General features: G+C 41.0%; 1 long non-coding RNA gene across 1 annotated transcript; it reads left to right on the forward strand.

Annotated features, from left to right (window-relative positions):
* Positions 1 to 21832: 21832 nt before the first annotated feature.
* LOC137464388 (uncharacterized) lies at positions 21833 to 25409 on the forward strand. Its single transcript, XR_010994212.1, has 3 exons — positions 21833 to 22187; positions 22472 to 22554; positions 25204 to 25409. It is a non-coding gene; the product is annotated as an uncharacterized lncRNA (long non-coding RNA).
* The last annotated feature ends 291 nt before the right edge of the window (positions 25410 to 25700 follow it).

The following is a 25700-nucleotide window of genomic DNA, read 5'->3' on the forward strand; positions in this document are numbered from 1 at the left end:
GACTAACATCCATCCCAGTGTTTTCAGACTTTTTACCTTCTCTCTGGTAGCACAAAGTTGCTGCTGTGAGTTGCTTTTTTGCTGCCAAGTTGGTCATGATGATCTTGTATCCTGTGGATCTGAAATGTTTTGTGGAAAACAGTTACACTTTGAAAAGCAGCAGATTTTAGCTGCCTAAAATTTAAGCAGACATCATTTACAGATCAGAGGTGCATTCTGAAAGTGACTCTCCCAATTCTCCATGGTTCCCATGCTGTCTTTTCACATCATGGCCCCATGTCAGAGTAAATCAGCTGAATTTCAGCTGGGTGCAAATTAACTGGAAGATGCACTTCTGACAAACATGTAAAATGCCGGTGGACAGTCGGATAGGATCATTCAAAATAAAACTTCCTAAAAAGTACATAATGTGAACACTGACTCCTCAACACTAATTATTTTGCTCAACAGAGTTTCTCTCTCCAGAGCTGCAGGACTTGTTAAAGTAGACATGGGCTGGAGGGAAAACATGTCAAGAGAATGCTGGCAATTAAAATAGAAACAGAGCAGTAAATTGAAGTGCTGTGCTTATAAAAGAATACCTGACTTAAAAACTTTCCAGGTCTACAAAAAGTGGCTGTGTGATTGACCTCTGCTGTAATCAGCAGATCTGATTAAGAATTTTTCACTGGACTTCTCATGTTGTCTTTGAAGACTTGGGCAAGATTATTCTTCTAGTGAACTGAATCCTGTCACCAGTCCAGAGGGGGAGAAAAAAAAAAGACAATTACTTAGAGCTTTCACTGAAGATGAAAGGACTTAGAAGTATCTCTGTTATTCTGCTTTCAAAGGGAGCATTTCAGAAGAGCTGGGCTGATTTCTGGCTCTCAGTTTCACAGGGAAGTGAGCACATCTCAGCATGGAATAGGGAGTGCCTGGCTTGGAGGTCATGAGTTATTTCTGAGGAACTGAGTAAATTAAACAAATTACGCAGCTGCCGCTTTTTACACTTCACACTGTTCAAGTCACCCTCGTGCTTATTGTGGCATCTGAGAGCACAAGCCCACTGCCAGCCTCCAAGTGAAGAAAATCCCAGAAATTCCACTTCTTTGAGCATGTGGCCTTTGGGAGACACAAGGGCTGAGTACCACTTGTGGGTGAGGATACTTCAACCAGCCCAAGCAATTGACCTCTGTGTTGAGAAGCAGGAGAAGCTTTGCTCAGCTTGCTCAGCTGCTCAAGCACCTTTCAGAAGTTCTCAGTGCCACGTGGTTTGTGAATATGTGGGGGTGCCTTTCAGAGCCTGGAAACACCACTGAGGACAAAGGTAGAAAGCCTTGGCACACCCAAGTGGAATAGCTTCTTCCCAGGAAATTCCACAGCTCTTAACAGGCTGGAAAAGTAACCCTGTGCTGTAGCTCATCTCACTGAGAAAACAATTGTTGATTAGACATGGCCTTACTAATTAATTTGTTTCTTAAAAGAGTCACTTAGATGGCTTAAATTATCTTTTTCATCTTTAAAATCACTTGTATAATTGATAAAAAGCATGAGGCTGTATTTTTAATAAGATTTTTGCTCAAATTTCTTTTATTTCCCTGAAAATTGGGTAAATCACTCTGAGACCCAGAGCTGCAGGACGCAGTGTCACTAATTCATTTAGTAAGAAAGTCACTTTCAATTAAGTCGTGAGTCTTCAGCAACTTTGTGTTTGCAGCTTATTTCCCTCCAGCCCTGTCCATGGTGCTGTTAATCTTTTTATGGCATTACTGATGTCTGCAAGGCAAAATGTACTTTTGAACAGCAAAAATCCTGATCCATCTGCATTTATCACTTCAGTTCCCAGCTAAGAACAAAGTAAGAGAGAAGTCTGGCTAAAAAAAAAAAAAAAAAAAAAATTGAAATGTTTTGATTTTACCAGTTTGATTAATAATGTGAGAGAAAAAATGCCCAGAAATATTGAGATCTGGCAGAACTTAGAATTGTGTTTAGAATTTGACTGGGAATGTGCAGCTCCAAAGTCCTGATACTTGGCTGCACTGCCATGGCCTCTGTGCTGTGGGACACCTGATAAATCACAGTCAGTGCTGAGTAGATAACTGATGTTATCTAGTGAGTGCTTTACACTGCCCTAATTACTCAAATTATGCCTATATCATTTAAATTGTCAGTTAAAAAAAAACAACTTAATTTAATTTTGCAAACACTACTTTATTAGAGGAGGGAGGAGAAGAACGGGGAAGAAATAGAATAATATTTGCATCTAAACATATTCCCAAAAAAACAAAACAAAAAATCCCTTCAATTCTCTGCAAATAAATGAGAATTTGGCCTTTTTTTTCTAGTGAGAAGATATTATTACAGTTCTAGATTTCAAGACATCAGTCTTAGTGTATATTGGATTTCTTGATGCAAATCTCCCTGTGAATACTTTTGTCAGCATTTTCAAAGCTTTTCCTCTCCAGTTTAGAGATTCAGATTGCAAATGTAGTTGGATTTTCAATTTGAGCACCCATTATCTATCAGTCATCTCATCCTTTTATCTCCAAAATGTTGCAGTGGATTCCACAAGTTCCACAATTATTCCATAATTAAAATCTTACTGAGTAAATACACAGTAAAAGTGAGGTTTTACTGTCAGTTTTCTCCATTTTCAGTTTGGCTAAGCAGGAACCATGTGCTGAGTCGAGGTGGACTTGTCTAGTTACCCATAAATTCCTAATTTGATCTTAACTGGTTACTTTCTTTTTCCTTTGCATTAGTTTTAACTCTCTGTCTGCTGGAGCTAATTTGGCTGTTTAGATCCATTTTTTTCTTGTCTCCAGGATTCTTTTTCACCCCCGGCCAGGATCTTGTAAATCACCATTCCTTGCCCGGGCTTTACTGTGCTGAGATGAGCTCCTGCTAAGGGCAGTCAGGATTTTCAAAGACAGGGTGAGATCAAAGACTCTCCCTTCCAGCCATTCCCAAATCCTCTCTGATGAGTTCGGCTGCCCAAGAGGAACAAAATCCTTCAGATGCTGTACCTGAGCTCTCTGGAAGAGCATGGAGGACAGGAGCTCTCCTCCAGAACCACTGGAGCAATAAACCCAAGGGAATTTGGTGCTTGTGTGTTTTTCCTCCACAAAAATCCTGGTTGATCTCATGACAAATAATATCCAACCTGGAAGTTTTGGGTTTAATGTGAAGGTTTTAACATAATCTTCTGTTATTCACTGCCTTGACTTCTGGCTTCTTTGAAAAAGTTCCTAAGAGATGCTTTGAGGGCCCTGCTAAGGCCTTAAATAAATCACATTGAGCTGCAGAATGTGGGGAAGATCTTGACAAGGAGGATAGTGGAGAGAGGTGGGAGCTTCAGGCAGGACTTGAATGAGCCCCTGGTTTTATTCACATTAACAGCTGGTTCAGGATGAGCTTTCATTCCAACTAGAGAGAAAGACTTCACATCCTTCCACTTTCAGTTTGCATATTTCAATGATTTCCTCGTGTGTATGTATTCATATGAAATTTGAAATATGTATGAAATGAAATATATTCATGAAATATTATATATATTACAATAGATATTATATTTATGCATGAAAACAAAATCATTGCTTTGTTTATATATAATGTATTTTATAGCTTTATATCTTTAATATATTTGTTCGTTTACATATAAACAAAGGTGTTTTACTTACCACCATCTTTTCTGTAGACTTTCAGTAGCCTGAAGGCTTCTGTTTCCAAATCAGAAGCAGATGTTGGTCTTCGCCTTTCCTATACAACTCATTAAAGCAGATTTTGGAACTAAAAAACCCCAAACACACAATTTTTGAAAAACAGTCCCCAATTATCTGAGTTTTTTTTTTTTTTTTTTAATCCAGACATTATAATGATAGTGAGATTGCTGTCTTGAGTTAGAATACTGAAATATTTCATGACAAATACTGTGAGACAAGCCTGAAATATATTAAAAATCTTCCTCCAAGTTCCAGTAATTTTAATTTTCTTATTAGCAATTTTCAACCTGTTCTAAGTAAAGTCAGAACCTGTTGCAGTGTGTGTTTGGTGTATGAGGGACAGGCTGAAGCATCGCTCCTCTCCACCAGTAAAGCATTTTGCTCTTGGGTTTTCATCCTTGCTGCGCGAATGTGTTGGTGAAAAGCCATTTCTCTGTGCTTTGTGCATTGTCTCGAGCACTCTGGAGCTGCCCGAACATGTGGTGATCCAGTGCTCCTCAGGCTGCCATGAAAACATCCCTTTATCCCAAGGGAAAAGCTGCTCTTGCTCGGGTGCCAGAGTTTAGTGTAACCTTTAATGCACATTTCCGGCCCAAGGTTTCTCCTGCTGCTGTTTTGAGGCCACTCTGGGCTGATTTTGCAGCCATTCCCCAAGCCCCAAAGGGCTCTGCTGAGCATTGTGTCTGCTGGGGGTCTGTGCATGAGCAGAATTATTTTTCTGATTCCTTAAATGGCTGTAGGAGCAGATGCAGCGTTTGAGGTGTAGTAGCAAATGTGGCTGATGTGAGCTCCTCTGATCTGCTCTGACAGCATGAAAAGGATGCTGACAGGCTGGATGTTATCCTGCATTTCCTGTGCTGGGGTAAACCAGCAGCCAAGGTGAATAGCATCAGAGCAATCAAAAATTTTCCAATATGTATTGAAAATTTCTCTTTTCAAAGAAATTAATTGTCAGGAAATTGACAGAGTTTGGTGATTGGGTTTGTGTTTTGTTTGCTTCTTTTTAATTGAAGTGGAGGAGGTGAAAGAGACTCAGGTAAGAGTGCCTGTATTTGCTATTACTATTAACTTGTTGCAGTAATGTAGAGAAATCATAAAGAGAGGCTTCATAAAATCGGGTCCGCTCTCCTGGAGTCAGTGGCTGGCATTTTGCAAGTTCCCATGTGAAAACAACCCTGGTGTGAGCAGTTCATTAACATAACAATCTATTCCTGGGTGAAAAACAAGTGGCACCTGTATAAACTGTTTTTACACTGTTAGATAGAGAAATAACAATTATCTCTTACAAACAACCGTCCCTAACCATAGACACCAAGAGTTTGAGTGACCAATCAGTACAGAATAACAACTTGTTACCAACCAATAAAGTAATTGGCAAGGAAGCTACTGACCAATTGGAGTCCCACATGGGGTCTGTAAAACTGAATAAAAAGGAGTTATGTGAATAAAGAACAGGCTTTTTCCACCATGAAGAAAATGGAGTCCGGTGTGATTTACTCCCATTTCAACTTGTTCCCTTCAACTGACTCATTTACTCCCTTTCAACTTATTCTTTGGAAAGCTGTGCAGTGAATATTCTCTTTCCAGGTAGTATAAGGACTGTATGTATAGGCACAGAAACACTAAGAATCAGCTTGTGCTCAACGTGAATCATAAACTTAGTTTAGATGGAGCAAATATTTTGTTTTAAATCATATTTCTCTTGTCCTGTGATCTCTTCTGCCCTTTGTTTCCTGCAATGGCTTGGAGACAAGAGGCAAGTCTAACCAAATATCCAACACTGCACTGCTCTGTGTCTTTCTAACCTTTCAGAAACATGGATGCAAACAAGTTGCAGCCCCTAGAGCTGAGTTTCTAAAGGAAGGTTTGTGCAGGCTGTACCTCATGGGAGAAAAAACATCCCTTGCTTTTCAAGACTCACCTTTTGTACCCTGAAACTGGGAGAAAGGCTGCCTCTTTGTGGCATGATGGAGTTAGCAAAATTCAGGGTTGAGAGTGGGCTGGTGGTGTTAGGATCTTGGGTCAGTTTTTACTGCCATGCAGGAAATCTTACTTCCAAGTATATTTTGGACACAGAGCATTGGGAAAAAAGATTCCCTTCTGCTTAAATTGAGGAGGGGTTTGGAAGCCACTGGAGAAAAGACCCTTTACATTTCTGAACAGGGATAAAAACAAGTCACGGATCAGTACTGAAACCAACATTCAAATTCTCTTTTTTGGGTGAGGGGATATTCCAGAATTAAAAACTGACTGCTGGACATTAGTGTGAACTTTCACTCATGGTGTGGGTGAAAAAAGTGGCCCAGATCAGGCTCAAAGTGGCTGGGAAATGAACAGTGGATGTGAGATATGACAGATTACTGGTGTCTGGGACAAATAATTTTTCCTTATGGGGAGAATTCTTTGTTTTACCTGCCCACCCTGCTCACCTTGTGAATGAACAGAGGCAAGATATTATTAAATCATAGTCAATCTGAGAAAATTTTCTCCTGAGCACTGGAAAAAATGTCACCCAGTGCAGTTTGAGTATTTTACAATGTCTATCTACCTAATGTCTCTCTTTTTCCCTAAAAGATAATTGAAAAAACTTGACTTGAAAATTATAATGAACATGTACTGGGAACATCCTCAGTCCTAGACATGGGAGCTTTGTGTTTGCTCTTTTCCCTGAATATGACTGAGATTCATCCCTTAGGAATATTTGAGGCTTCGAGTGGATGTGAGGGCAACGAGAGATCCTGAATTCATTTTTGGGGTTCCTTTAGAGCAAGGCTGAGGAAATCTTCAGCTGATGTGACAAAAACTGAACAATGCACAGTATTCCTTTCCATTTCCTGTGACCTCACCAGAGCACACATCATTTCTCTGACCTGCTTTTCTCATAGTGGAACAAGGCGGTAGCAGCTGACTTGGAATTCTGGGAATTTTAGGAGCAGAGCTGTAAAAATTCCTAGTCATTCTTGTCATGATGGTGCAAATCAGTCAATGTATCTTGAAATAAGTGGCCAGTTTCTCTCCAAGGCATCAGAGACCATGAGTGATGCTGCTTGTTGAGGTTTCAGTAGTCTACTGCCTACAGTGGCAAACTCACACTTCTGAGTTTGTATTTTTGTAGTTTCCCTTCCATGTTCTTGCAGGATGATTCTCATCTGCCTGCAGCAATAGCTTCAAAATCTGTTTCAAGTTTACACTAAAATATCTCTGCATTTGATCCCCCCAACGCTCTCCAGCCCATGCTGGGATGGATATAAATTTGGTTTACATTAAAAACCAATATATAAATGATGGCCTTGTGTTCTCACTACTATTCCTTACCTTTTCCTTCTGGTGGAAAAAGATTCCAGTTTTGGAGATGTGACACCTCTATGGATGAATACTCAAACCAAAATGAAATATGGTAATAGAGATTTTTTTTTGTTTACAGAGACAATGTAGCTTCCATCTAATCGTTCATCTCTGAAGAGGATCATAAATTTTCTGCTTTAAAATAGGCAGACATGGCACAAAGGCAGCTTTGCCACTGATGCCTCAGGTTTGACCTTTTATGTTTTTCAGATTCTGTACTGTGTGGGTCTGGGCTTCATATTATGGGATGGTGAACTCTCTGCACAGAGCAGGGAGACAAAACAATTCCTTCTCCAGCTGGGCACCAAGGACAAATGATCCAAATCTCAGCCCCAAGAGCACAAACAACGTGGGCTGGAGAGAGAAAAACAAACAGGATAGGACTGCATGGGCTAAAGCTGGAATTGGACAATGAACTCCAATGTGCCAATGGAGCAGAGCTGATCAAAGTGAGAGCCCCCGGGAGCGCTCGTGCATTTTGGGAGCATTTTGGTTCATCTTGGGTGCAGCCCTGGCTGGGCTCTTGTGCTGCCCAAGGTGGATCTATTGAGGCCTTTAAATAAATCCCTGCTTTATTCTTTAACTCTGTCTCATCTCTGTTCTAGGTCAGCCTTCACAAGGCATCACTATTGGAATGGACACTGGCTTGTGTTGTTTTCCTGATTAATCCCTTTTCCTTTGTGTGTGGGACGTATGGGAATGACCAGAGGTTCATGGCTGAGACAGTCCCAGGCAGTCACATGGATCACTGCTGCTCATTTTGTGTTAATCTCAGGAATTTCCCTCAGTGAGCATGGAAACTCAAGGACCTTCATGGAAAAAAAACCAAAACATTTACATCTTGTATTTAACACTGAAGCCAATCTTTCTCCCAACATGGCATCCACAGAAATCCCCTTTCTTTTCAGACAAGTAAATTTTTTTGTGCCCAAAAGGATGTAATAAATTAAACCTGGAGCTTTTATGGATGTGAAAACATCATATTCTGTGAGTTTACACACATTAATAAAATAGTATGAAATCAGTCCCTACCTTCTGACCACAATTTTTTGAGTTTTCAGGAAAAAGTAAGCTTACTGATCTATGGTAATAAGACTTCTGTGTATCCCCCTAACCTGCAATTGCTTTTGCTAAAACCTTTAACATTAAAAACCAGACTCATATGCTGTAAATTGTTTGGTGCCCCTCTTCCATGAGCTTTATTTTCATCATCGTTTTCTTTCCAGAGGAAGGAATGTGTTTACCTTCCACGATGGAGTTAATAACTCTGAGAGTGCAAAAGTTCATATTGTTTTTAACAGCTTTGTAAAATTAGATCATAAACGTTTCTGGACTTTGTCATAAGATTTTTAAACATAGTCCTTTTTACAAGGGGAAAATGGACACGGTACAGCAATTTTCTGGTTGAGGCAAGAGTAGTTTTTAGCATCTGATTAATTTCTTCTACCTTTTGCTTTAATTAAAAGTAGAAAAATCTGTCATTTGTTCCAAACCATCTTACTTCTTTTTTGAGATAACATCTACTTTTTTTCTTATAATATGATCATTGCTACTTTAACCTTTGTTTCACAATTATTTTGGAAGATCTTGCCCACCCATTTTAATATCTTTTTAACATATACTGTAATTGTGTCCTCCACTGACTTCCATGTCATTTCCCAATTTTCTACTTATCCTAATAATTATTCTGTTGCCCTGCATTTTCTGTAAATATGGACATTTACTGCTGACAGATAAATATTCCCATATTCACTGAGTAGTGAGCACTGCAAAATTACAGTAATAGATCATATTCTGGATATTGATAGCAAGGGAAATGTTGGCATTTTAGGCTGCAACCTTTCAATTCCTAAATTAGAACAATAAGTTTCCATCAAAAGTCTCCATTTTCTTCTGTGCTTCTCTGCTGCTCTTATTTTTTACCTTTTCTTCTCCATTTTCCTCTTCAGTCATTTCCCACTATTGGTTTTCTTTCCTGCAGTTCTTTTCCCATCCTCTCCTTTTGTGTTTATTTTCTTGCCCTACTCCTAATAGCAAATTTTAGTCCAGATTTACTCTTCTCAAAATTTCCTTAGGTAATTCTATAGCAGATAAGCATCTTTCCCACCCAAAACCAGGAGAGATCTGATGGGAGGTTGACACATCACATTTCTCTGGTAGTAGAGAGTTATTAATATTTCTTATCATCTGTAATATTTATTGAGGTTGCTTCCTACAGTAACTGTTTTAAGGACTGTGTGTTAATATGAAGATTTTTTTTTTAATTTCTCAGCTCCTGGTTGAAATATTTTGGGCTAGAGAGAAACAGTATCAAAATTCACATTTAAAAATCACTCCTAACCCCATAGTTAACGACAGACATCATTCATGATAATCTTCCTAAGGATGAAGGAATTTTCTTTCCTGTTTTTGTGCTGATATTTGGAATAAGACTTTCCCTTTCAAATTATTCATGTGGATTCCCTAGTTATTTAATTAGTACTTATCTTACCTTTCAGTAATACATTTTATTGTGGTTCTAACCACTTTCTGCTTTAATCCTTTTTTTTTCCATAAAATGCCTACATAACACATCAAAATAATCTTTCTTCATATAATGATTTTTAATGAGAAGTAAAGAAAAGGAAACCTGTTTGACACGTGAAAGCTTTGAATATTAAAAATAATTCCAATTCAAGGCTCCTTAGAAACCAGCCAGGAGTTTAAACACAGAGAAATATTGAAGAAGTCAAGGAGTCATGCTGGGAAAAAGGCATTGTAAAAAGGAAATGACAAACATTATTGTGCTCTTGAGTTTCAGCCTATATACATCCTGACCAAGAGGAAAATACTAATTTATTGTCTTTAATGCCTCTAATTTTCTTTTACATCGCAAAATTTAAACCACCAGCTTGTTATTGTCATTTGAGTCTTCACACTGAGCTCCTGAGTGTCTTTCTTGATGCTCACAGTGTCCCCTGGAGGACATCTGCAATCTCTGGAATCACCAGATATTGCAGACTTCCTGACTCAAAGTACCATCTTGGAATTTGATCTTCACTTTGATTATTTCAGCCAAATAGATTCTGAGCTTACCCACAGGATATTGTCTTTTTGGGTACAAGGAGCTGACTTTGTTCTTTGGCACAGTAAAAAGTGTAAAATCTCCCTTTTTTTCCAACAATAAACAAGCTTGTTTCTGATGAAAACATTTGCTTTTCTTTTTGCTCACCAATTAAGCCTTTTCCTGCATTTCTTGTCATATGATCACATTCTTTTGTATTCCTTTCCTTTTCCCTGCCTGGGTATTTGGAGGGCCCTGGAAGAAGAGGTTTTCCATCCTGCTCCTCCCCAAGAAGAGCTGTTCCAAAAATGACCTTTGAAGTCCAGAGGCTGCTTCCTTTCATTTGCAATAAAAGCTCCTTATTAAGGTCCTTCCTTTTCTGTTGCTCACAGCAACATTCTCAGAAAGGGAAAATGCAGAATATGGAAAACAGAGAGGCTTTGCCTTTGTTCGCTTTTATGCCTTGAGAAGGCTGACCTAGAACAGAGACTGGACAGAGTTAAAGAATAAAGCAGGGATTTATTAAAAGGCCTCCATGGATCCACCTTGGGCAGCACAAGAGCCCAGCCAGGGCTACACCCAAGATGAACCAAAATGCTCCCAAAATGCTCGACCGCTCCCAGGGGCTCTCACTGTGATCAGCTCTGCTCCATTTGCAGATTGGAGTTCATTGTCCAATTCCAGCTTTAGCCCATGCAGTCCCATCCTGCTTGTTTTTCTCTCTCCAGCCCACGTTGTTTGTGCTCTTGGGCCTGAGATTTGGATCATTTGTCCTTGGTGCCCAGCTGGAGAAGGAATTGTTTTATCTCCCTGCTCTGTGCAGAGAGCTCACCATCCCCTGATATGAAGCCCAGACCCACACACCAAAGCAGCACAGAATCTGAAAATATAAAAGCTAAAACTTGAGGCATCACCTTCTTGAAGGGAGTTTGTTTCATAACGGTAATACAGAGATGCTCCAACTCCCCCAGTCATCATCCTCTCCCCTGCTGGACCCATCCCAGAAGTTCTTTGCCTGTCTTGACCTGGAGAGCCCAGAATTGGCCACAGGTCCAGGACAGAGCAGAGGGGCAGGGTGACCTCCTTCCAGCTGCTGATCACTCTTCCTGATGAACCCCAGGATCCCAGCGACCTTCTTGTCCACACGGGCACACTGTTGGCTCATGATTCACTTGCTGGCCACCATGACTCCCAGGTCCTTCTCCTGCTCTCCATCAGGTCACCCCCCAACCTGTTCTCATGCCTGGAGTTATTTCTCCCCAGGTACTGCACCTATAATAGGCAATTTATTTACAACAACAATCTCATTTATCAATTTTGCTTAATTTTCAAATTTTTAAATAATTCTTTCCTTATTTCTAATGTTTATTATGGTTATTGTTTATTTTCAAGGCGTATTAAATGCGTACAGTATGGTCATAATTTTACTTTTAATTTCAGCTACACATTGTTTGCTTTTATGGCCTAGAAAATACAGTTTCATTTATTTTTTCTTCCTTTTAATATGCATTCTGATCATTTGGAGTTACAAAAGGATTCTCAAGCTGTCTTTAGCATAACTAAATTTGTCAGAAAAATCCCTGAAAGTTAATGCTTTTTATTTGCACCTTCTTCTTGAATTAGCAGAAAAGGGATTTACATTGTTCTTCCAGTTTCTAGTGTTGTGAGGTCAATGAAGAGGAAGTAGAATAGCCCGTGATCTAATGAAGAGTTGGCAATATTTCACAATGCCAGATTATCCACCTGATCTTTTTACAGCCTTAAAGGTGACAACAGTTAACAGACTCTATTTGGTGTGAAATGCACCTGTTGGAGCACAAAAGGCTGAAAAACAGATGCTTTTTGAAGCAACATACACCAAAATGTACTTTGAATTCTTAACAGCACTGAGAATAAAACTGGCAGATTGAATCTTGATTATGTTTTGTGCAATGCATAAATGCATCTTGTCAGCTTTTATTGTTAACAGATGTTTGCATCTGGGTCCTGTTTTTCTTGTCTGAAGTTGCTGTTTTAAGTGCATGGAGCTGTTGTCAATCTCTTGGGCAGTTCTCTATATAGATCTTGTCCTGCTGTTTTCAATCCCAAGAGCTAAAGCTTCCTTGGAGTCATGGTTTATTAATACCAGGTAATTTCCACAGCTCCACCCATGCTGGGGGAGCTGCAATTTTAATCTGGTGGGATGTGTGTCACCCCTGAAAAATCTTGTCCATAACCAATTATCAGTTTGATCCATTCATGTCTGCCTCTCCAGTCTGCTGATCTGGTCTATTTTCCAGCCACCTGGAAGTTCATTGGCAAAAAAGGAAAGGTTTTCTTTTCTTTTTTCTTTTTTTTTTTTTTCCACGCTCCTGCAGTTTAATTTTAGGAGCAAAAGTTTAGCCACTAAAAATTCCCTGTCAAAATTTTTTGGGAGTTTCTCTCTCCAACAATAGTGATACTGTTCCAAAGACAAAAATTGTCAGCAGAAAAGTCCTCCTCCACTCCAGGAGTGCAGCAGTGCAGTGATAAATAGTAAACCTCCTTCCAGCTTTGTGACAGTCTCTTTTTTGTGGATAAGGGATTTAAAAGATGCTATCAAAGCTAATTTACAGAAAAACGTAGCTGACACCAGCCACACACTTTCCCCCAGTGTCTGACTTGCTGAATTCACCAGCATGATGGATAAAATTTTTGGATGCTGGGTTACTGATGTTGCTAGGCTACAGCCTGATGCAGAAGTTTGCATGTAAAATTCACATCATTGCCTCAATTGCTTTCCCCCAAAAAAAACTCATAAAGACCTTACAAAACATAAAGTTCTGCAGACATTGCCAGTCTATTTCCATTTCCTTGCAAAGGGAATTGTGCCATGAAAATCAGATGGCACAATCTGCAAGGTGTCAGAGCTGTTTTCCTTCACTGTAGTAGCAATGTGGGCTGCAATGTCTTGTGTCTGAAAAACATCCATAAAACTGACTCAAATCTAAGTCTCTCCTCATTTAGTTTCAGACCACTAAAGCCAGAAGTCACAAAAGACAGTGGTTCTCCTGTGTTCTCACTGGACAGGAAAACAACCCTGGAAAAGAAAGAATTTATATATTTATTATTTGTCCTCCAAGTCTACATGTGCATTACAAAATTTTGACAGAGTCGTAGAATATTCTGAGCTGGAAGGGACACAAGAACCATCGAGTGCAACTCTTGCAATGGCCTGTGCAGGGATGGAACAGCAATCTTGCCTTTTTTAAGTCCTAGGCTCCAACTGAGCTCAGTGATTACTCTGCCCCTTGCTCATGCCTTAGATTAGTTATAACAAATAAATTAAATATGAGGGTGGTGAGGCACTGCCTGTAAAGCCTGTAGATGCCCCATCCCTGGAAGTTTTCAAGGCCAGGCTTATGGAACTGTGAGCAGCCTGATCTTATGGGTTGGCATTCCTGACCGTGGCAGGGGATTGGAAGTGAATGATCTTTAAAGGTCTCCTCAAACCCGGCCATTCTGTGATTCTGTGATTGGGTACAGACTCACTCTTCCTCTTTAAGAGAGGAAATCTCTCTTCAGTTCTTGGACTTCTTGAAAAGGTACCTTTGTTGTTGTACAGATTTGTGTAACATCCAATACCTGTGCAGAGAGTTCCTGTATGGACACCCCATGCTACATATCTTGCATATTTCCACACTGGCATTTGTCGCAAGCCTGGTGTGAGTATTAATTCGTGTATTTTTCACACCTGTGAATACACAACACGTGCTTCAACTCCAGCTGCCACTTCAGTTAGAGTTTACAGTGATATTTTCACTCTCTGTCTTATGGGCAATGAAACTGCAGCACATATACACAATCTTTTCCATCCAGCCCCACAGTAAAGCACATTTTATGTCTTTGTCATGTCTGGTTCTTGTGGTTTATCACTGTCACTTCTTTTTTTAATGCGCCACTCTCTTGGCAGGATCACGTTCCTTGAGGTGAAGCAAAGAGGAGCTCATGGAAAGAAGGAAACTTTCAGACAGAAAGTGTGAAAGTTTCTTTCTTGCTTATGAACCATTGAACGGGGCCACTGAGACCTCGCAGTCTGCGCCAGAAGTACCAAAATCATGTTGCATAAAAACCAACCAACCCAGCCAGTCCCCAGGCAGTTATCCCTGGACAACCTTTCCCTGAGTTTCATTGCTGACCATGATGCCACATGGGCTGGAAATCCCTTGGATCAGTTGGGGTCAACTGTGCCAGCTCTTTCCCCTCCCAATTCCCTGTGCACCCCCAGCCCCATCTCTGGTGGGGTGGGTGAGAGGCACAAAAGGCTCTGTCCAAGCTCTGCTCTGCCATAACAAAAACGTCCCAGAATTATCCACACCATTTCAGCACAAACCAAAAACTTAACCACATATGAAGGAAATTAACCATACCCAATGCTCCAATATTTTTCCAGGATGTAGGCATTGATATGCCTTCTCTAGAGGGGACATTGCTTGAGAGATGTGAATGATTCTGGGGAGAAGATCAGGTCACCTCTTGTGTTTGAAGTGTCACTGAGGAGCTTCTCACAAAGAAAACATGGTAGGTTTTACTTCTGCCTTATATCTGGCCTACCACTGGCTCTGCTTGCCTGACTGGGAGTGAAAAGCTCTTTCATTTCTTTGAGAAACTCTGGATTTTAAACCTTTCTTGACTTCAGGGGCAGAAATCCAGCCCTAGGAGACAAAACTGTCTTGGAACATGCACTTGCCATTTGACATGAATATTTTGGGGTCCCAGAGTGACTTGATTTTATTTGATTATTTTTATTATTCTTTATTTTTTTTTTTGTCTTTCAGAAACCAGCTTCCACAAATAACCTTTTCCTTCTCCCATTTTCTTCCTGTGGCTCATTGAACCAGCAGATCAATGCCACAGTCAGTACATTATAAATTATATTCTTCCAGATCAGCCTTGATGGACTGGAGATTATTCCTGTGGCAGCAGTGACTGGATGCTTTTGGCAAATCTGTGGCTATGTGGGACAGCAAAGAATGAGACAGAGCTGAAGGGTGAGGGCCAGGTGGGCATTAATCCTAATTCTAACTATGACAATGGCCATTCCTGTGACCTGAAGAATTTTCCAGTTTCTTCCCTCATCTCCAAGTGAGCACAGAACTGAAAGCTTCATCTCCCAACCCTCCTCTTGAGCTGGAATCCTCAGCCACCAAAAAGCAGCATATGCAGAGGAAAATCTGTTGGCAGCTCCTGCAACACTTGCTCTTTTCAGAGGTTTGTGTGTTGGGTATGGATCAGTCTCTCTGCCACGCCGTGCTCAGAGTAAGAGCTCACTTTTTTTGAGGGGGCAAGGTATAAATGAATCTCTTTGCACTCCCCATTCCAGTTCACCCCTGCTTTGCATCCCAGAGTATATTTTTCTCATTTTCTCCTCATGGCAATTTTTTGCTGTTCCCATCCTGACTCCCCTTGCTCGGCTCTTGATTGATTGTCATTCAACTTCTCCTTCTGCAATCACTTTATTTTTCTTCCAATTTCCCAACTGACAGCCCCTGCCTTCCCCTGCTAGAGGAGGGTGACAGAGCCTGTGCTGAGCTTAACCAGTGAGTTTTTGCTTTGTCACTCTGCAGTGACAAGGTTAACTTCTCCCCAAAGCTAATTCAGCTTTTCAGAACACCCGTGTGCTGTGGAATTGATATGTGCAGTTAGATATTTTCACTTTTAAAGTGTGGCTCCCAGCAGAGCTGTGCTAACGGGGTCAGTAAACTTCAAATGCCTTGAATTCACAGGGGAAAGAAAGATGCACAGTCTGAACACTGAGCATGGAGTGAAAACATGCTCTTTTACTTTCTTTTTTTTTTTTTTTTTTTGGGTGAGAATATTTATGCTGTTGCCTAGGATTATTATTAACTAGCAATCTAAAAAAGCCATTAGACATGACAAGGAGAACAAGTAAATTTTGAAGTGCTGGGAGTTGTTATTATGGGATTCAGTGTGCTGTACAACTGGATGGAATAATGAACCATGAAAGCCATTACAGCACAGCACAAAGTTTCAAATGGAGCTGATGAAAAATAAAAGGACTGGAGGAGTATCTGCAGTGTAATTTTCCAGGAGATGATTCCTGGCTGTCTGCAAGGTTGTTCTCAAGGCTTTCTAACAAGCAGAGGATTCCATGAGGGAAACAAGTCTTTTCTAGTCTTAACACCATGTCCAAGCAGTGTGTGGTGAGCAGAGAATGTGAAATGCAGATCCATGGGAGGAGCTCCCTCATTCTTGTTGGACCCCCTTCTCTTTGGTTTGCTGTCTCAGGGAATATTCTGAGCTGGAAGAAACCCACCAGGATCATCACAGGCCAACTGCTGGCCCTGTACAGGTCAGCTCCAAGAATCACATCATGCATAAATTTATATATTTATATATATACAGTACCTTGGAAATAAATATTTTTTTCTTTTGCTGGTCTTTTGCTTGAAAAATAGATCCAAGCAGGTGTAGTAGACCCTGGACCTTCTCTATTACCCTCTGGAACCCCATATTTCCTATCCACAGAGATGTGGATTGAGATGTGGAGCAGCACACAAACCAAACTGATTTCCTGCCAAAGTTGAGAGAGGAGCAGCAGCTTGGTTTCACTGCCTCTGAAGGAATGCAAGGAGTAAGAACCAGGATTCTCATCAGTGCCCTCTGAAACACTGATTTTACTGAGTCCAGAAAAACACCACTTCATCTGTGGAGGAGAAGAGGTTACACTTACAACTGACTTGTGCATAATTTAAATTTATTTGTTCACTTATCCATATATTCCTGCTCTAAAAAAGGCTTACAGGAGAGCTAAAGTGTATCTTGGAGGACAAAGCTGTTGAATGAGTGAGAGAGAATTTGGGAGATAGATTATGTACCAGTATTTACTGCCTTTTTGCAGGACCCATGATATTATATCAACATGGAAATATGGAAATACAAAGCCTTTGATAGCAGGAATTTGATGAGCATGTGCTGTGGAAGGAGCATTTATTATCCCACTATTTGAAAATTATCTTTAAGAAACTGCTTGTGGGAGATCACTGATGGAGAAAATTACTTTAAAGGAGTGTTATTGCTTGCAGTTGGTGCTGAATGAAGATGAGATCAAGCTGCTGGTATTCACACAAGTCGTGTGAATCAGTAGCATGGAAGAGCCCCAGGTAGAGATGCACATTAGGAAATCAAACTGCAGCAGGACTCAGCAAGGTGGTGTGTTCAGAGGGGCCTTTATTTTATAGTTCTTACCCACCAAAACCTGAATATAGTTCAAACTAAAGTAGATTGTAAGAAAACTTTTTCTGTAATTTGTTCATTTTGCTTCAAGACAGTGGAGGTGCCCCTGTTCTTCTACCTCTCAATTCTCTTAAGAATAGACCTGATATAAATTCACGTTTCAATACACGAACCAGTCCTCAAGAAGCCTAAAATTAAATCATTAGCCAGCTTCTGAGCTTTCTCTGAGTCTTCAATGTTTTTAGAGCCTGAGGGGGAGAACTAACAGTCTCTTGTCGGTCCTCCTGTGTACAGTGGGGTCACATCATTTTACCCAGCATTATAATTTTTATAAGACTTTGAAAAATGAAATAGAGATTTCAAAATTACAAGGGAAAAAAATGCTTGTAAGAGAATCTGTGATATCTCTGCCTATTATTTTAAGAAAATTCAAGTCTGGAGAATTGAGTGATTATAGCAGAGAGGTTCTTGAGGATGAGGGAATTGGCAGGTTTGGAAATTGAGCCCTTATCTTTGAAGGGCAAGCAAGCAGACTTGGGGGGAATTTTTTGTGTCACAAACTGCTCTCTAATGACAGTTACATAGGGAGGTGGGAGGTATTTTTACAAAAGGCAGTGCTGTTTCAGTGTGCACCCTATTTTTCCATCTCTTTTCTTCTTTTCCTTCTCACTAATGTGCAGGAAATGAGTGAAGTAAGAGGTGCATTTGGCATAAAATAATCCAGAATGATTGGTGGCATTAACTGAGAGGGCCTGGGGTCTCCTCTTGAAATGAAGTTGTTGATGTGATGTGCAGGCAGTGATGGATTAATGACTGGCCTTGATGGTCTTAGAGGTCTTTTCCAACCTAAATGATTATCTCATTCTGTGTTTACCCCCTCTTTTGCCTTGCTGCTTCCAGCTGTGTTCCTCTGTAAAGCACAAAGAGAACAGAGCACATGGGAAATGTTAGATCTTGCTTAATTACAAAAACATGACATTCAAACATGAAAGAAACCCTTTCAGAAGCATTTTATTAGGAATAAAACTGGCTGAAGGGCCTTTTGGGGAGCTTGGGCACACAGAGCCTAGCCTAGAAAGAGAGCCAGTGGTGCTCTGCAGTGACCTGTGACCCTGCACAGGCAGGACCACCTTTGAACATCACATGACAGCAAGCTTTCAAACCCATTCTATGCAAACTTAGAGCTCTCTCTTAATTCTCTCTCACCTTTTGTCTCTCTTGCACCGCTCGTCTGATCTTCCCACCCCCAAGTGGCTTCAGCTCCGCAGTGATAGCACCTCAGTGGTTTGCTCATGCTTTGGTTGAGTTTTGATTCTCCAGAATATTTTTTTCCCAAGTTCAGCTGGATCCTGCTGTGATCCACAGGCTGGCTCCTGTCTAAAAAGTCTGTGTTAGTGCAACGCAGGTGTTTTTCAGCAATATGACAAAATTGGATGGCATGGAAGCTGGGACACCCCAGTATCACCAGTGCAACCTCCAGGGAAAGTTTGCTATGGTTGTTTTTTTTTTTTTTCTGTTGCAAATTAGAGCTGTTGAAAATGGGATGATAGGAATCGTGGAATCCCTGACTGAAAAAGAAATGCCTTTGAAAGCAGCAAATAAAATAGTCCTGTACATACTGCTCAGCAGTGATACTGAGGTTGGTCTCCCAGTTTTGATGATCCTGTGTGTGTGTGAGGGAACCAAAAAGGATCATCTCCTACAGACAGGTAAAGCCATTTACTATCCCTGGAAGTCTTTAAAAGACATGTAGATGTGGTGCTTAGGGACCTGTTTTAGTGGTGGTCCTGGCAGAGTTTGGTTAAATCTTGGACTTGATCTTAAGGGTCTTTTCCAAGCTAAATTATTCCATGACTCACCTTCCCAAGAGCTCCTTGCATTGTTAGTGTTGAGATCATGGCTCTGATTAGAGAAGGAGCATTAGCCCTTGCTAATTAGGGTGTTTCTTCCAGAAGGGAAGACAAACCTGTGGAGAATGTGCAAATCTCAGTGAAAATTTGGGAAATAATCTTTCTGGTACAAAATCCTACTGCAAATCTATCAGATATATTAGAAGTTAGTGAAAACCTGGATTTAGATGGTAAATTATGCAATTCTTTCCCCCATCTTCTGATTTTAAGGTTCTGGTGTCTGGACAGAGTGAGATCATAACCCTAAAAGTCAAGTTCTTCTACCTTTCACTCTGTTCTGCAGGACTTTGGCAGCATGAAATTTTGCTCATGGTTTTGGATGTTACCTTTGGTACAAAATGCTCCCTGCACAAGCTTTTCAGATGGCTGAAATTACTGGAATAGGGTCTCCATTTTCTTTATGGTGTTATTAAAATCGAATCATTTGATACCACCATGATCTGTAATGAGCTCAATTATTGGCAGAATTAATAGGCCAGCGATTTTCTCACCTTTGATTTGATAATGGCTTTACCACCATGTTGTTGAATATTCTGCTGTGGACAAAAAGCTACTGTACATGAGGCTCTTGAGTGTTTTCTCTTTGTGATCCAAAAACCCACTGGTTTGTCAAGATTTGAGGCAGCACTGCTCAGTACTGGTTTAGCAGATGAAGCAGGTTTTGTTCCATTTTGTTCCAAGGTATTTGCTCTCCATGATAATGAACTGAGTGAATGGGAATTCCCAGATTGCTAGGGCAGACTCGTGTGTGCAGGAGATTTGCAATAGCATCAAGTCTTTATTAAGGCTGGTAAATCTGAAGGTATATTTTTTTCAGTTCTCTCCAAATGTGCCTGACTACAGAATTATGTTAACCTAATCCTGATACACTGACATCCCAGAAATTTTTTAGTCTTTTGAGCAAGTCTGTTGCCCATTATCCTCCTTAGGATGTATGTAACAGCATGAGAAATGAGGTAGCAGAGTGGTTATCACAGTGTGAGCTGTCACCTTTCTGTTCATGGAAGTGGATGATGTTTGCATCCCGGGGTGCCTGAGCAATGATCCTGTTATCCCAGCTGACAGTAAACAACTGCACGACTTCTCTGAAAAAGCAGACGTGTTCCTACGTGTCAGCAGGGTGCCTGTGGCTCCTGCTCCTTCACCCTCTCACACTGAGAGCTCAGCACTTCTGCTGCTGCTCTGATGGTTGCTGGCTGCTTCCCACTGGAAAAATGGGAACTTTCAGTCAGTGCATCAGGAAGAAAGGCACGGAGAGATATTAACCAGCTTCCAAAATGCTTGTAGAAGATCTGTTTGACAACTTGTCCCTCTTCAGTGAAAATCAGGAAAGGCTTTAGGCAAGTTTTTACAAGCTGGGGGGTTTTAAACTTATTTTTTCATGCTCTCTTTCTTTCATGCCATACCTGTGATACCTGCTGAGCTGCAGTATTGCTGATTGCAGGGCTGGGTGGGGCAGGGAGGAATGCCTGGCATTAAAATTTGCTGTAGCAGGGCAGAGTTGTCAGCCTTTGCATTGTATTTACCCCTGGTTCAGCTGCCCTTTATAGTGCAGAGATGCCCATGATGCACCCACATTCCCATAACATACCAAAAACGTGGCTCCTCTGGGGAACCTGGCAGCTTGTATGAGTGATGTTCTCTTTAAAGAGGAAAACCTTCAGAGTAAGTGCTGAGAACTGAGATGGAGCACAAAGAGAGCCACTCAACATCATCAGTGTGCTTGCAGCCATACTTCACATTAAAGTGGTTTGCCAGGAGAAACTGTTATGAATCAGGGGAATCAGCTGGAGAGCTGCTAAAAATCAAAGAGGAGATATTAGCGTGTAGCTAATAGGAAATTGTTCAAATGTCCTCTCATCCACGTGGCATAAAACTTCCCTGGAAGGCTTCAAAAGGTGTTTGGATGTGGCACCTGGGGACAGGGTTTAGTGGTGAACATGGCAACACTGGGTTACCTCTTGGAAAATCAATGATCTTGGAAGGCTTTTTGGATTCTATGACTCTGTAATCAGTTTTGGGATTACCATCTGATCCTCTTCATGTGCTACACCCTTCACCTGTTCATAGCATGAACTAGATTTTGTCCTGAACATCAGTGAAGTGCCTGACAAGTGGAAGTCAAGGATGTTTAGATGTGGTAAATACTCCTTAAAACTGACAGGACACACAGACTCCTCTGTCTTGAAAAATCTGTAGCCGAGGGATGTTGCTTGTAGGTGCCTTGTGCTTTGGGGGACCTTGCATAGAAAGATGTAAGGTACTAGTTCTTTAAAATTTTCCCAGTTTTATGAGGGTAGGTTTGCTTTTACACTCAGAAGAACATGAAACCACTTTTATCCATGGCTTCTAAATATGTGGCTCTCTTGCTTGTAGAACTCCCCTGAGAGCAGCTGCATCAGTACCCAAATGCCCTTGAAAGGCATTTGCTCAGAACGGGGATTTTGACACAAACAAGACATACTAAAGGAACCTGAAATCTTCCACTTAGTTTAAAATGAATCTCACTGCCTGGGATCTTCCCCAGCTGCCTCCCTGCTGCTTTCATAGTCCCACCAGAGAGCTGAGGAGCTCAGTGCCTCCAGGAGCAGCTTTATTCCTTGCCAGAGCTGGTTTCTCACCTAGTTCTAGCTCAGTGTGTGGAGGAGGCACCATCAGCCACTGCACTGTTCAATAAACTCCAGCAGGATCAGGAGAGGTGGGGGATTCTTTGGAGCAGCTATTGATGTTTCCTAGGCAATGCTGACAAAACCACACTGCCTCTAATTGGCTCCACTACAAATATTTACAGCTGTGAAAAGAAGTTTGCTGATCCCATGATGGTAGCCATGGTTGCCTATCTTTTTAGCTGTCGTTGTGCTGGTGAGAAACATGAATAGGTTGCAAGAATCCCTCACTGGCTTTGTAGCAGGAACATTTGCTGACCCAAATGTAGAAGCCAATTAAGCTCTAAAGCTTCTGTGTGTTTTTCTGGTGAGCCTTGCCATTTGTTCTGTTTATTAGTGAAAAACCCAAAGCTAAAAACAACCAACATGGTGAGGGCTTGTTACCATTTATATTGGTTGTGTTACCATTTTTGTTGGTTGTGTGGATATAAATAAAATATTATGTTTAAACATCATATTACTGTATTACTCTGTGAATGTGAATTCCCATGCTGGCAGTGTCTGTTTGCAGCCCTGTGTACTCAATCAACCCCTTGAAGTAGAAATGTGGATGCAATATGTCCTAATATTTGTTCTGAAATTACCTTTCAGATTGAATGTGTACTTACTTCTCCTGTTGGGAGGAAGGGAAGAAGTGGAGCTCTTCCCAGTGGTGTTCAGTGACAGGACAAAAGGTAATGGGCACATACAGAAATACTGGAAATTGCTTTTAAATACAAGAAAAGATTCCTAACTGTGTGGGTGGTCTAAGACTGCAACAGGTTTCCCGGAGTGGTTCTGGAGTCCCCATCCTTGGAGACATTAAAACCTTCCTGGACACTGTCCTGGAACAGCTGCTGTACCTAATCCTGCTTGAGCACAGTGGTTGGAGCAGGAAATTCTGCCAAGCTCAAATATTTTCTGAACACGGAGTGAAATCTGTGTCTTCTGTTTGTCTTCTTGTCAATTTTGTTTGATGTGTGTTTCATTTTAAATAAGTAATGGATCTGAAGTCCCACAGAAGGAGCCTGCAGGCACAGGACATACATTGACTCCCAATGGAGAAGGGCCATGCTCAGGCTTTAAACTGAAAGAGAGCAGGTTTAGATTGGATATTGGGAAGAAATTGTATCCTGTGAGAGTGGTGAGGCCCTGGCACAGGGTCCCCAGAGAAGCTGTGGCTGCCCCTGGATCACTGGAAGGGTCCAAGGCCGCGTTGGACAGGGCTTGGAGCAGTCAGGGATAGTGGAAGGTGTCCCTGCCCATGGCAGGGGAGTGGAACTGGATGATCTTTAAGGTCCCTTCCAACCCAAACCATTCTATGACCCCATATGTATATGAAATTGTGTGTTCTGCTTTCAAGATTCTGAAATAACGCCTCATTTTTCAACAGAGGCGTTTCCCTGGGGGTTGCTATTCCTTCCATGCTTCAGGCTTCAGAAAAAAATCCCATTTTTTGCTTTGAAAACCCAGGCTGCAGAATTGCTTGGCAGACTTAAGAGCCTTGCTTGCTAATCAGGGACCATTAGATTGAATGTTTGTATGAGCTTGTCACAGGCACTGTGAAAGGCAAGACTTCACATTGACACTCAGTGCTGAACGTGTTTCTTTTCAATCAGGTAAAATGTGGGCTGCTGCATTGTGCTGGTGTTTGTTCCCCCTTTCCCAGGCACTTCTTGAAAGCAGCTCGTGAATGCACAGTGAATTATTTACATCTGTTTACTTCCAGCGGCGCTCCAGAAGTTTCTCGGGAGGTTTGTTCCTCCCTGCCCAACGCTGTGCTTGGATGGGCTCTGCCTGCCCCGATTTTGTGTCACTGCTGAGTCTTGAGCTGAGACTGATGCTGCTGCAGCCTCGGCACGTGGCAGGATGTGAGAGTTTTCTGTAAATATTCATTGTCTTCTCAGAGAGCAGATTGAAGATTAAGGCTGCGTGTTGGTTTTGTGTGGCAGCAATCTGTCAGGAGGGACTTCAGGAGTGATTTAGGATGCATCTACTCAGGGAAATTGTGAATTAGGGTTTAACTGGTGATGGATGATCTAAAAGCTGCCTGTGTGAGCAGCCATGATTTTGGTGGTGACTCAGAGCATGAACAAATGAGATCATAACAATCTCATTGACTAATTAACAAGATTGCACTCCATTTTCCCCTAAATTTCTATTAATCTATTAATATGTCTAATGGCATTGGAAGACTTGGGAATTTTTCACAGAACCACAATTTTTCCTTGACTATGAGATGTTCCATTAGGTTGCAAGAGTTCATTCTTTCCTTTGTCCCTTGGACTGTCTACTCTGACACGCAGCAAGCAGAGAACTTCAGGAACCTAAAAAATGAATAATCTTCTTTTTTATTTAATTTCTTTTCATTTTTCTTGTGTTTTTTTTCCCCTAACTCTGTGCTATCTTCCAGATTCTTCCATCTTCTTCCTCTGACTTGAATTCATTCCATTCAAAATCAAGACTTAAATATCTTTGACTTGAGGACCTCCAAATGACCCTTGCTGCTGGAAGTCCTAACTCTTCCTGTGTAATGTAAATGGAAATAGAAGCCAATTTGACTAGAGGGAGAATATGTCTTGATAACAATCTTTGCTGGTCTTAAAATGACTGTTGTACTTGCTGGTGTGAGAGAATGTGAAATCATGTTTTTCAGGTGTATTTGCATGTTCTATGTGAGGAACATCCCATCTGTCTGCTAAAGGTGATCCCCTTTCTGTCCCGTTATATTTGCTCTGGCTGAGGTATTTGCTTGATATCCAGTAATTGCCAATTTTGTTTAAGTAGCTGCCACATGCTCAACAGGTTTTTTGTTACAAAACAAATACAAAGAATGAGCTCAAACCAGACTTTTAAAAGGTTAAAATGATGGGGAGTGAACCCAGCTTTAGATGCACACAAAGATCCATTATAGCAATGGGGCGCCCATAAACTTTGATTCAAGAGAAGAAAAGCAGTGTAGTGATACAGATTTTCACATGTTGCAACTTGATATTTCTGTTTTGGTTGAGTTGTGACTTTTGTCTTGAATTCAGATGTTAGAAACCTCTCAAATCTCACTGAGGGAAGACCACACGGAGGGGTGGTGGAATTTAATAATTCATAGAGGAATTTAATAATATATGAAGGTGATTCTGAATGATTCTGAGTTTCTGAGATTCTGATGAAAATCACCTCATTTCACAACACCAGAACTTCTCTGTCTTCATTTATGAAACAGACAATAAATACACTTCAGTGCACATTTGGGTTTTAGCAGCTTTTCAAGCAAGGTGATTTCAATGCTTGGAAATCACCTTTTTCTTTTTGCCTTTTTTTTCTTTTTTCCTTTTTTCTTCTCTAAGAAAACTCTGTGAGTGGGCAATTGAAACTAAAACCTGTTGTGGGTCTTCAGAAAGCAGAGAGAAAAGCTTTTGAAAAGCCAATGCCAAGTGGAGGCATTCCACAGCGGCACAGAGAGGCCTTTGCAACAGAGCCTTGCTTCCTGCAGCGAGGCAATCCTGGGAACCGGGGAAAAGGAGAGCGATTTACAAACCACAGGAGAGAAATCAATACAACAAGAGGCAGTGTGAAAACCAACAGCAAATTTTTTCTGACTCAGTTGTCTGAGCAAGGCCAACAACAACACTGTTGGAAAGACAGGATGGTGTATGAACAGTTCATGGAGAGATGGGATTTTCCAAGTCATGGAACCAAACTGCTGCCTGCAGCTGAATTTCTACAAACACACATGAAAAAAAAAAAAAAAAAAATCAGGCTGGTAGGAGAAGGCAGAGCCAGGTTCTGGGCTTTTTAGAAGACTGTTTTTTGGATGAGACCCCATACAACTATAGCAAACAGA

This window comes from Anomalospiza imberbis, chromosome 1 (assembly GCF_031753505.1).
Source record: "Anomalospiza imberbis isolate Cuckoo-Finch-1a 21T00152 chromosome 1, ASM3175350v1, whole genome shotgun sequence".
NCBI classification, from domain to species: Eukaryota; Metazoa; Chordata; class Aves; order Passeriformes; family Viduidae; genus Anomalospiza; species Anomalospiza imberbis.